At 52.0% G+C, this 12883-nt stretch overlaps 1 protein-coding gene across 2 annotated transcripts in view; it reads right to left on the bottom strand.

Moving 5' to 3' along the window:
* fzr1a (fizzy/cell division cycle 20 related 1a) overlaps window positions 1–3758 on the bottom strand; it is a 60867-nt gene extending 57109 nt beyond the window's left edge. Inside the window, exon 1 of one of the 2 annotated variants that reach the window (XM_073068146.1) lies at window positions 3607–3758. The gene's annotated coding sequence lies outside the window, so the exon portion shown is untranslated. The remainder of the gene's footprint in view (window positions 1–3606) is intronic. The other variant, XM_073068145.1, reaches the window with a different exon arrangement.
* Window positions 3759–12883: the final 9125 nt, after the last annotated feature.

Here is a 12883-nt window from a genome sequence, read left to right as displayed (position 1 = left end):
GTCCCACACACACTCTCCTCCCCTGCTGACCGGACCCGGACCCACACACACTCCCCTCTCCTGGTTGCAGGACCCACACACACTCTCCTCCCCTGCTGACCGGACCCGGACCCACACACACTCCCCTCTCCTACTGACCGGTCCCACACACACTCTCCTCCCCTGCTGACCAGACCCGGACCCACACACACTCTCCTCCCCTGCTGACCGGACCCGGACCCACACACACTCTCCTCTCCTGCTGACCGGTCCCACACACACTCTCCTCCCCTGCTGACCGGTCCCACACACACTCTCCTCCCCTGCTGACCGGACCCAGACCCACACACACTCCCCTCTCCTGGTTGCAGGACCCACACACACTCTCCTCCCCTGCTGACCGGACCCGGACCCACACACACTCCCCTCTCCTACTGACCGGTCCCACACACACTCTCCTCCCCTGCTGACCGGACCCGGACCCACACACACTCCCCTCTCCTGGTTGCAGGACCCACACACACTCTCCTCCCCTGCTGACCGGACCCGGACCCACACACACTCCCCTCTCCTACTGACCGGTCCCACACACACTCTCCTCCCCTGCTGACCAGACCCGGACCCACACACACTCTCCTCCCCTGCTGACCGGACCCGGACCCACACACACTCCCCTCTCCTGCTGACCGGACCCACACACACTCCCCTCCCCTGCTGACCGGACCCGGACCCACACACATTCCCCTGCTGACCGGACCCACACCCACTCCTCTATACAGGACCCACACACACTCCCCTCCCATGCTGACCGGACCCACACACACTCCCCTCTCCTGGTTGCAGGACCCACACCCACTCCCCTCTCCTGCTGACCGGACCCACACCCACTCCCCTCTCCTGCTGACCGGACCCACACCCACTCCTCTAGTTACAGGACCCACACACACTCCCCTCCCATGCTGACCGGACCCACACACACTCCCCTCTCCTGGTTGCAGGACCCACACCCACTCCCCTCTCCTGGTTACCGCACACACACTCACCTCCCCTACTGACCGGTTCCACACCCACTCTCCTCCCCTACTGACCGGTTCCACACCCATTCTCCTCCCCTGGTTACAGGACCCAGACGCACAGCCACTCCCCTCCCATGCTGACCGGTCCCACACACACTCCCCTCTCCTGGTTGCAGGACCCACACACACTCTCCTCCCCTGCTGACCGGACCCGGACCCACACACACTCCCCTCTCCTGGTTGCAGGACCCACACACACTCTCCTCCCCTGCTGACCGGACCCGGACCCACACACACTCCCCTCTCCTACTGACCGGTCCCACACACACTCTCCTCCCCTGCTGACCGGACCCGGACCCACACACACTCCCCTCTCCTGGTTGCAGGACCCACACACACTCTCCTCCCCTGCTGACCGGACCCGGACCCACACACACTCCCCTCTCCTACTGACCGGTCCCACACACACTCTCCTCCCCTGCTGACCAGACCCGGACCCACACACACTCTCCTCCCCTGCTGACCGGACCCGGACCCACACACACTCCCCTCTCCTGCTGACCGGACCCACACACACTCCCCTCCCCTGCTGACCGGACCCGGACCCACACACATTCCCCTGCTGACCGGACCCACACCCACTCCTCTATACAGGACCCACACACACTCCCCTCCCATGCTGACCGGACCCACACACACTCCCCTCTCCTGGTTGCAGGACCCACACCCACTCCCCTCTCCTGCTGACCGGACCCACACCCACTCCCCTCTCCTGCTGACCGGACCCACACCCACTCCTCTAGTTACAGGACCCACACACATTCCCCTGCTGACCGGACCCACACCCACTCCTCTATACAGGACCCACACACACTCCCCTCCCATGCTGACCGGACCCACACACACTCCCCTCTCCTGGTTGCAGGACCCACACCCACTCCCCTCTCCTGCTGACCGGACCCACACCCACTCCCCTCTCCTGCTGACCGGACCCACACCCACTCCTCTAGTTACAGGACCCACACACACTCCCCTCCCATGCTGACCGGACCCACACACACTCCCCTCTCCTGGTTGCAGGACCCACACCCACTCCCCTCTCCTGGTTACCGCACACACACTCCCCTCTCCTGCTGACCGGACCCACACACACTCCCCTCCCCTGCTGACCGGACCCGGACCCACACACATTCCCCTGCTGACCGGACCCACACCCACTCCTCTATACAGGACCCACACACACTCCCCTCCCATGCTGACCGGACCCACACACACTCCCCTCTCCTGGTTGCAGGACCCACACCCACTCCCCTCTCCTGCTGACCGGACCCACACCCACTCCCCTCTCCTGCTGACCGGACCCACACCCACTCCTCTAGTTACAGGACCCACACACATTCCCCTGCTGACCGGACCCACACCCACTCCTCTATACAGGACCCACACACACTCCCCTCCCATGCTGACCGGACCCACACACACTCCCCTCTCCTGGTTGCAGGACCCACACCCACTCCCCTCTCCTGCTGACCGGACCCACACCCACTCCCCTCTCCTGCTGACCGGACCCACACCCACTCCTCTAGTTACAGGACCCACACACACTCCCCTCCCATGCTGACCGGACCCACACACACTCCCCTCTCCTGGTTGCAGGACCCACACCCACTCCCCTCTCCTGGTTACCGCACACACACTCTCCTCCCCTACTGACCGGTTCCACACCCATTCTCCTCCCCTGGTTACAGGACCCAGACGCACAGCCACTCCCCTCCCATGCTGACCGGTCCCACACACACTCCCCTCTCCTGGTTGCAAGACTCACACACACTCCCCTCTCCTGGTTGCAAGACTCACACACACTCCCCTCCCCTGCTGACCGGTCCCACACACACTCCCCTCTCCTGGTTGCAAGACCCACACCCACTCCTCTAGTTACAGGACCCACACACACTCCCCTCCCATGCTGACCGGACCCACACACACTCCCCTCCCATGCTGACCGGACCCACACACACTCCCCTCCCCTGCTGACCGGTCCCACACACACTCTCCTCCCCTGCTGACCGGACCCGGACCCACACACACTCCCCTCTCCTGGTTGCAGGACCCACACACACTCTCCGCCCCTGCTGACCGGACCCGGACCCACACACACTCTCCTCCCCTACTGACCGGTTCCACACCCATTCTCCTCCCCTGGTTACAGGACCCGGACCCACACACACTCCCCTCTCCTGGTTGCAGGACTCACACACACTCCCCTCTCCTGGTTGCAAGACTCACACACACTCCCCTCCCCTGCTGACCGGTCCCACACACACTCCCCTCTCCTGGTTGCAAGACCCACACCCACTCCTCTAGTTACAGGACCCACACACACTCCCCTCCCATGCTGACCGGACCCACACACACTCCCCTCCCATGCTGACCGGTCCCACACACACTCCCCTCTCCTGGTTGCAAGACCCACACCCACTCCCCTCCCCTGCGGACCAGACACGGCCCCACGCCCCTCTCCTGGTTACCGGACTCGGTCCCACACACACCCCGCTCCCCTGGTTACCGTTACCGGACCCAGTCCCACCCCCTTCCCCTACCCCCGAGTTACCTGCGGCCCGGCTCCGAGGCTCAGCCCAGCCTTCCGCACAACATGGCTTCCCTCCTTCCGGCGGCCCGACCGTTACCTTTGTGACGTCATTAGAATTCAAACCGGGGCAGGAAATGCGCCGTTGCCATGGAGACAAACGGGACTCCGCCGATCAGCCGGATGACGGCGGGTTCCCTTGGCAACGCGACGCCTGTCGTTCTTGCCTGCTGAGGCCTCTCCCATGCAGTGAGTCCGGCTCCGATCGCTCGGTTGGCGGCAGGCGCAGGGATGTTAGGAGGGCCATTTCCGGGTCAGCGGACGGCGAGGATTTCCGGCCCCGACCATGGCGGAGGCGGCGGTGCCGTTGCTCTTCTGGTTGCTGTCGCTGCTCGCCAGGCGCCGGGCCGTGCGGGTTGCTGCGGGCACCGGCAGGAGGAGCGACGCGAGGCGCAGGCTGCGCATCAGGCGCTACTTCCAGCGGCGACAGAGGAAGATGACTTTGGTAAGGGGAGGGGTGGTGACGGTCCAACTCCCCTACCCGCCGTTACCGGGGCGACGGTCCAACTCCCCTACCCGCCGTTACCGGGGCGACGGCCCGACTCCCCTACCGGCCGTTACTGGGGCGACGGCCCAACTCCCCTACCCGCTGTTACCGGGGCGACGGCCCAACTCCCCTACCCGCCGTTACCGGGGCGACGGCCCAACTCCCCTACCCGCCGTTACCGGGGCGACGGCCCGACTCCCCTACCCGCCGTTACCGGGGCGACGGCCCGGCTCCCCTACCCGCCGTTACCGGGGCGACGGCCCGGCTCCCCTACCCGCCGTTACCGGGGCGACGGCCCGGCTCCCCTACCCGCCGTTACCGGGGCGACGGCCCGGCTCCCCTACCCGCCGTTACCGGGACAACTCCCCGCACACAGGAACAAACGTCTCCAGACCATGGATTTGCCGGCTGCAGTCACCTTGTGCTGGGTCTTTTTCCACATCACCCCTCACCCCCGAAGCACGACACCCTGGTGTCGGGTCAAATAGAGCAGGGAGGGCCGAACAGTCAGGGAGCCAGCAGACTGTGCCCTTTCACTCTCCCATCACAGCAGCTTTGTGGTATCCTCTCCTTGTCCAGCGTTAACCAACTCGGCTGACGAACGTATGTGGACACACAGAGAGAGATACACATAGACTCAAGGAATTATCAGCTCAGTACACACAAAGCACTGGAGGAGCTATGGAACTCGATGGACAGTCAAAATTTAGGGCTGAGACCCTGCATCAGGTCCTGCTGAGTTCCTCCAGCATTCTGTGTGTGTTGCTCTGGATTTCCAGCATTTGCAGAATCTCTTGTGTTTATGACTCTGCAATTTGGGCAGTTCCCGCCACTGATATTGCTTGATCTGTGGAGTTCCTCCCACAATTTTGTTTGTCTTGCTCCAGATTTCAGTGTGAAACAAGCTGCCAGATTGTTGGATTCGGATTTACTTTTACCATTTAAGAATAAATTGGATAAGTACATGGATGGAGGGCTATGGTCCAGGTGTGGGATGATGGGACTAGGCAGAATAACATTTTGGCACAGAATAGATGGGCTGAAGGGCCTGTTTCTGTGTTGTTGTGCTCTATGACTCTAGCAGCTGCAGGCTCTCTTGTGGTTTCAAAACAGAAACCTGCCACAACTTGTGCGCTCAGCGTTCAAGGCACTGGGGGAACTACGGATCATGCAGCTTCTGTTAGAGGGAAATGACCAGTCAGCATTTCAGGGTGAAACCCTTCACCTGATCTGAAAGATAGAGGGGAAATAGTTATGCTCATCACCCCTGCTGGGTTATAGGCCACTGGCAGATGCCAGAGTCCTCTTTCAAGTTGTCCCCAGCTGTAGCCCATCTTCTTGTTGTCAGCCTCAAGGTTGCATTGCCAGATGTTCTTTGGCCGGCCTCTCTTCCGCGTTCTCTGGGGATTCCATGTTAATTCTTGCCCGGTGATGTTGGTACTTGGCTTACGCAGCATGTCCTTTCCATTCCCATCTTCTTTTCCTTAATTCTTCTTCTATGTCCCAGTGGTGGTGGTTTGGGATGATAGAACGGTGATCAGCGCTGCAGTTTCCACAGAATTGCACGACTTTATAACTATTCTAGGCAAAAATCCTTCCTCTCCCAGGGATGAGGTCTTCGGAGCTTCTGTTGGCATTTAGCTCTGGATTTTTAATGGATGGAGTTGTGCAACCCTCCTTTCACAGCTGGGTTTGGGACCATCCGTGTCTGAGTTCAGAAGGGAGTTAGCCAGTGTAAAAAGCTGGAGCAAGAACTGGCAGTTGATAGGTGTAGATCAAGGTGAGATGGGGTTGATAGGGTGAGAAGATGTGGGAATGGAGTCAGAAGCTGGGAGGTGGTAGGGCTGAAGATGATGTAACCTTACCCAAAATGTCACCTGTCCATCTTCCTCCATAGGTGCTGCCTTGCCAGCTGATTTTCTCCAGCGCTTTTTGTGTTGCTCCGGATTCCAGCAGCTGCAGTCGCTTGTGTCTCCACTGTAAATTGGGGACTGCCTGCCAGACTGTCGGAACAGACAGGCAGCAGCACTTGCCTTCCCAGGCAGATCCACGTTGTCAGAATGAATGATAACCTTGGTAATTCCTGTGCCTAATGTCATACTTTGCTTGGATCTATTTCAGTCAAAACCTCAAATCTACTAGAAAGAGAAAAAAGCAAATGCACTGATACCCTTTGAAATACTCCAACACTACAAATGGGATTAAGATTTACAATTGTAATCCTGTTAGAATTATTAGGACTATTGAATGTTACTGCAAATAGAAGCTGCAATGTTTTGGGGTAATAAGACAAGTGTTTCAGATGAGGTGTATTGATCCACCTCAATTGTACCATGATTGTACTTATCCCTCAAAGACCTCAACATCAATCCCAGTAGCTGGGAATCGCTTGCTCTGGACCGCCCAACCTGGTGGAGCAGGATCACTAAAGGAGCGTATGCAGCAGAAATCAGACGCACCGCAGAGGCTCAGAGGAAATGCGCCGTGTGCAAGGCTTGAGTTACCTCCACTTCCACTGCAGCACCTACCCTCATGTGTCCCACATGTGGGCGAGCTTTCAGGGCCTGGATTGGCCTCACCAGTCACCCATAGTCACAAACCCTCCACCTGACAGAAGTCGTGGTCGTCTTCGACTCCGAAGGACGAACAACAACACCATTGATCCAAGTACTTGCACCTAGAGCTGATGGGCAAAATAGGCTGTGTTTAACAATCTGGAACTGGGTTTGTCTTGATCAACTGATGAATCGGAATCAGGTTTAATATCACTGGCATATCTTGTGACATTTGTTGCTTTGTGGCAGCCATACAGTGCAATACGTAATAATAAAAAACTATCAATTACAAAAAGAAATATATATTAAGATATAAATTAAGTAGTAGAAAATGAGGGCAACAAAAAAAAAAGTAGTGTACGTGGGTTCATTGTCCATTCAGAAATCTGATGGCGGAGGGGAAAAGCCCATTCCTGAAGTGTTAGAGTGTGTTTCTTCAGGCTCCTGTATCTCCTTCCTGATGGTAGTAATGAGAAGAGGCCATGTCCTGGGTGATGGGGGTCCTTAATGCTGGATGTAGCCTTTTTGAGACATCGCTTTTTGAAGATGTCCTCGATGGTGGGGAGGTAGTGCCCACGATGGAGCTGGCTGAGTTTACAACTTTCTGCAGCTTTTTCCAGTCCATGAGGAGAGGCCCCTTTGCTCCTTTGCTGTCTATTACCAGTATATCTCCTCTGTTTTAGCATTTGTCTTTATTATCTAAGAATTATGCAGCGTGAGATTTACTTGCTACTCTCATTTAGGATAGATTCAGATTCATTTATTTATCAGATGTACATCAAAACATAAAAGGAAATGCGTTTTTTACCTTACCCCAAGAACATGCTGGGGGCAGTCCGAAGTCACCACACATTCTGGTGGCAACAAAGCATGTCCATGATATTCAGCAGAACACAGAACACAGCTATGATCATCCCAGTTATGCATGTACACAGTTCTCTGAACCCGGGATAGGCTATCTTAGGCTTCCAGCCTCCAGTGGACTTGAGGATTTGCAGATATTGGGCTGATTTCCCCAGTGGACCTGCAGAGATTTGCAGACTCAGGGCTTCAGCATAGGATCCATGATGATAATGATCAGTAGATAAAAAGGGCAGAGCGATGATAGGGATATTGGGTAGATCAGTTCTGTGTGCTAGTTGTCTGTCATATCCAATGGTGACAGGGAACCTGTGTGGGAGAGTTTTTAAAGTGGAAAAGCCATTGCAGTGGGGCAGATCCACTCTTTTGACCTCATGAGTCCAGATCCGGTGAGACGTGTAGTTGTCACAAGTGGGGTTTTCCTTGGTTGTAGTGGATGACCATGACAACTTCTGTGCCTCGAAATACTCTTTGCTCTCCATGGAGCACTGCAGAACAGTCTTACTGGTTATTGGATCTCACTGTAGGTCTATTTATTTTAACAGTTAAATAAATTGGTTTCATGGAGGTTTTCTTCTGAAATTGGATGTAACCCGGATTTTTTCTTTCCCTGTAAGATAGCATTAGCACAACAGGAGAGATCTTTGTTGCAGTTTGCTGCACAATCTATGACCCAGAAGTAATTAATTCTGATACTGAGTGCCTGAAATGGAAAAGTTCAACATTGAATGCAATCATTACCAATGTTTTCTTTTGCATGCTAAGCTCAGATTTGAAGGACACCCCTTCAAAATAGAGATGTGGAGGAATTTCTTTAGCTAGAGGATGTTGAATCTGCGGAATTCATTACCACAAATGATTGTGGGGGCCAAGTCATTGGGTGTATCTAAAGCAGAGATTGACAGGTTCATGATTAGTAAGGGTATCAAAGGTTATGGGGTGAAGCCTTTCCTCCTCCTTTCTGTGAAAAAAGTCATTGAGTGTATCTAAAGTGAAGGTTGATAGGTTCATGATTAGGGTGTCAAAGGTTGTGGGAGAAGGCAGGAGAATGGGATTGAGAGGGATGATAAATCAGCCATGATCGAATGGCACAGCAGACTTGATGGGCTTATGGTCTAATGATACCTTAAGACAGGAACTAACTGTAATAACAGCTCCCTTCAAAATATAGTTTTATACAAAAATGTCAAATCCTGTGGTATTTTTGTTTGTTTAAGGTTAGCGTGACCATAGTGGTCAGCGCGATGCCATTACAGCTTGGGGCATTCCGGAGTTCAAATTCCAGCACCGTCTCGAAGGAATTTTGTACTTTCTCCCCAGGACTGTGTGGGCTTCCACCCACAGTCCAAAGATGTACTGATTAATTGGTCAGTGTAAATTGTTATGTGATTAGGCTTGGGTTAGGTAGGTGGGTTGCTGGGTGGTACGGCTCATTTGACACTGTATCTCTAAATACATATACTTGTAAAGATTCTACTCTTTGTTTGCAGATGGTGCTGGCACGTGGAGGTAGTATCTGTAACTGCTGCACAAGAACCTGGTGTAAACCGAGAGACTCAGAATGGTGGGAATGTGTGGTTTTGAAGGAATTTCAACCTAGCGATTGGTTGGAAAATTTCAGAATGTCTACGGAAACAGTTTTTCACATCTGCAACAAACTGAAGCCCAGGGTTTCTTGCTGAAGCACTCACATCTCGTGCTGCCTCCGAAAAGAGGGTTGTGGTGGTACTTTGGCAAGATGCTACGAATGTGGAATATAGACATTTGTTTGGGTTAGGCCATTCAACAGTGTGTAAATGTGTAGGGGAGGTATGTCATGCCATTGTCTCTCTTCTCAAACCCTTGTACCTCAGGCTGTCTTCTGATGGAGAATTTGAAACTGGGGCTCAGATGTTTGGCAGCAAGTGTTGGTGCTACTGATCATTGCCACATCCCCATCATAGCTCCTGCCCAGTATCACAAAAATTATTTGAATACAATGTGTTGTTGATGACTCAGTTCAGGGTTGTGTGTACTGGGTTTTCCAGTAGTTCTCTTGATACAAAATTTCTGAGGAATTCTGTTCTGTGGAGAAAGGCTACTAAAAAAATTGTTCCCTGACTGTTCAAAAACCATTATAGGCTATTCTGCATATCCACTACATCAATAGTTTCTGAAGCCATATTCAGAAACTGAAACGTTAACACCCCATCAGCTTGTGTTTAAGTCAAACTCAGACTGTAATAGATGATGCATTTAGACAGCTGAAAGCACGTTGGCAGTGTCTTCTGAAGAGGAATGATTGTAGCCTTGAGCTGGTACCAACAATGATCACTGCCTGTTGCATACTTCACAATGTCTGTGAGAAACATTATGACAGTTTTAACAGTGAATGGCTGGGTGTTCTTGGGCAGGAGGAATTTCCTCAACCAAACCAAATTATGTCAGATAGAACAGTTGACAGTCAAGCTGAAGAAATCAGTGAGGTATGTCTGTTTACTTCATAGGTCTACAGAACAGAAAGTTATATTTTAGTTGTAGAACTTTTAGAAATTGTAAATAATATTTTTCAATACAGATATTGGATACAGGAACGTCATGATATTGTGTTATGACGTAATTACAATAAAACTCCAATTAACAGTGCACTGATGATGTTTCCTCGTATGGTGATGAAACATTTGTAAGTAAATTGTTAGGATTGGAGAACAACTCAACCCAATAATAAAACTCCATTTTCCTCAATTATTGCAGTTAAAACGTGTTGTATTTGTTGTGTACAAATGACATTTTGCAATAATTTGGTTAAACAATCATTGATAGATTTTTATATTTGATTCAGTGAAAAAATGTTCACCAGAACCAGGTTTATCAGTGTTACTGTGAAATCTATTGTTTTGTGGTAGCAGTTGAGTGCACGCACAAAATACTATAAGTTACAATAACAAATATAATAAATAGTGGAAAAAGAGAGCAAAATAGTGAGGTAGTGATCATTGACCATTCAGAATTCTGACAGCAGAGGGGAAGACGCTGTGCCTAAAACACTGAGGTTATGTCTTCAGGCTCCTGTAGCTCCTCCTTGAGGGTAGCAATGAGGGTAACAATGAGAAGTGGGCATGTCCTGGGTAATGATGGTTCTTTATCATGCCTGGGGTGATGGGAGTCTTTTGTCATGTCTGGGGTGATGGGAGTCTTTTGTCATGTCTGGGGTGATGATGGTAGCAATGAGAAGACGGCATGTCCTGGGTAATGAGGGTCCTTTGTCATGACCTGGGTGATGGGGGTCCTTTATCATGGATATGCTTTCATATAAAAAGGAGAAGGTTGCATTAGTTGAGACCTAACTATGGTAGAAATGCATGACAATAAATTGCTTTTGTCTAAGGTCTGATGAGTGTCTGAGGCGATGAAAGCCTTGGAGGAAAGGACAGGTCCTTCCAGGTGAGCCAACACTTCACCTGCAAATCTGGGGTCATCTATTGTGTCTGGTCCTCCCAATGTGGCCTCCTCTACATTGGTGAAACCCATCAGGTGCTTTTGTGTGCACCTCCGCTCCATCTGCCAAAAACAGAACTTCCCAGTGAACAAACATCTTAATTCCAATTCCCATTCCTGGTCTTACATGTTGGTCCACGGTCTCCTCTTGTGCCACAATGAGGTAACCCTCAGGATGGAGGAGCAACACCTTATATTTCATGGAGGCTGCCTTCATCGTCGCCAGTGACTTTAAAAGAGTGTCGCAGACTAAAGTCTCTCCGAAGCTTTGTCAGCATATCCAGGTGAACGGATGGGGAGACAGCATATTTGACCACTGCTACTCTCCCTTCCGCAACACTTACAAAGCGCTCCACTGTCTGCCATTTAGAAAATCGGATCATTTCTCCATCTTGCTGCTGCCAAGGTACAGGCAGAAACTGAAACAAGAAATGGCCATAGTTAATACCATCCACTGTTGGTCTGACCAGTCGGCCTCCGTGCTACAAGACTGCTTTGATGACGTCAACTGGAATGTCTTCCATGATGAGGATGTCTCCAAGTGCATCGAGGATGTTGTCCCACTCGGTCGGGGTCTATTCAAACCAGAAACCCTGGATAAACAATTCCGTACGAGTAGCACTCACTGCTTACATTGCCGGTGACCAACAGGAGCTCAAGAAATGCAGCTACAATCTGCACAAAGTTATTCAGGCAGTGAAACAACAATACAGGGACAAGATCCAGACACAACTCTCCACCAACAACACACGCAACTTATGGTAAGGTCTGTACACCATCGCAGACTTCATAGCTAAACACAGTGGAGTTTCTAACATCGCCACCACTCTCCCAGATGAGCTAAATCTTTCTTACGCTCAGTTCGATGTTGCCAACACTGAGCCCGAGGACAGCCCCTGAAGAGACCTGTAGGTTGGTCATCTCTGAGGCCAAAGTACGCAGGTGTTTCCAAACGGGTGGACAGTCGCAAGGCTGTGGGACCGGACGGCATCCCAGGGCAGTTACTCAGGGTGTACACAGCACAACTAGCAGATATGTTTACAGACATTTTTAATCTCTCCCTTTCCCAGTGTAGAGTGCCCTCCTGCTTCAAAACATCCATCATTGCCCCTGTACCAAAAATGACTAAGGTAACATGTCTCGACGACTGCTGTCCTGTCGCACTCACCTCAATAATAAGCAAATGCTTTGAGAGGCTGGTCAAGAACTACATCTGCAGCTTGCTACCACCCACACTGAATCCCCTGCAATTCGCCTACTGATACAACCAATTGACAGATGATGCAATAGCCAGAGCTCTACACGCCGTCCTTACACATCTGGAGAAGAAAGATGCTTATGTGAGAATGCTGTTCTTGGACTACAGTTCAGCACTTAACATCATAATTCTCTCCAGGCCCGACAAGCAGCACAGAGACCTCGGCCTTCACCCTGCCTTGCGTAGTTGGATCCTGGACTTCCTGTCAGATTGCTGGCAGGTGATAAGAGTGCACTCCCTCACCTCTGTCCCTCAACACAGTTGCCCCTTGGGTCTGTGTCCTAAACCCTCTCCTTTACGCCCATGACTGTATCGCCACCCACAGCTCCAATCTGCTAATTAAATTTGCAGATGGTACTACACTAATTGGCCTAATCTCAAAAAATAATGAGGCAGCCTATAGAGAAGTCATCATCTTAACACAGTGGTGTCGAGAAAACAATCTCTTCCTCAATGTTGCAAAAACTAAGGAGCCGGTTTTGGACTACAGGAGGAATGGAGACAGGCTAGCCCCTATTGACATCAATGGATCTGGGGTTGAGAGGGTGAACAGCTTTAAGTTTCTTGGAAAACACATCACTGAGGATCTCACGTGGTCTGTAC

The sequence above is a fragment of the Hemitrygon akajei genome, chromosome 16, assembly GCF_048418815.1.
Source record: "Hemitrygon akajei chromosome 16, sHemAka1.3, whole genome shotgun sequence".
NCBI lineage: Eukaryota > Metazoa > Chordata > Chondrichthyes > Myliobatiformes > Dasyatidae > Hemitrygon > Hemitrygon akajei.
The sequence above is the reverse complement of the archived record's forward strand: the minus strand, read 5'-3'. Positions and strand labels throughout refer to the sequence as shown.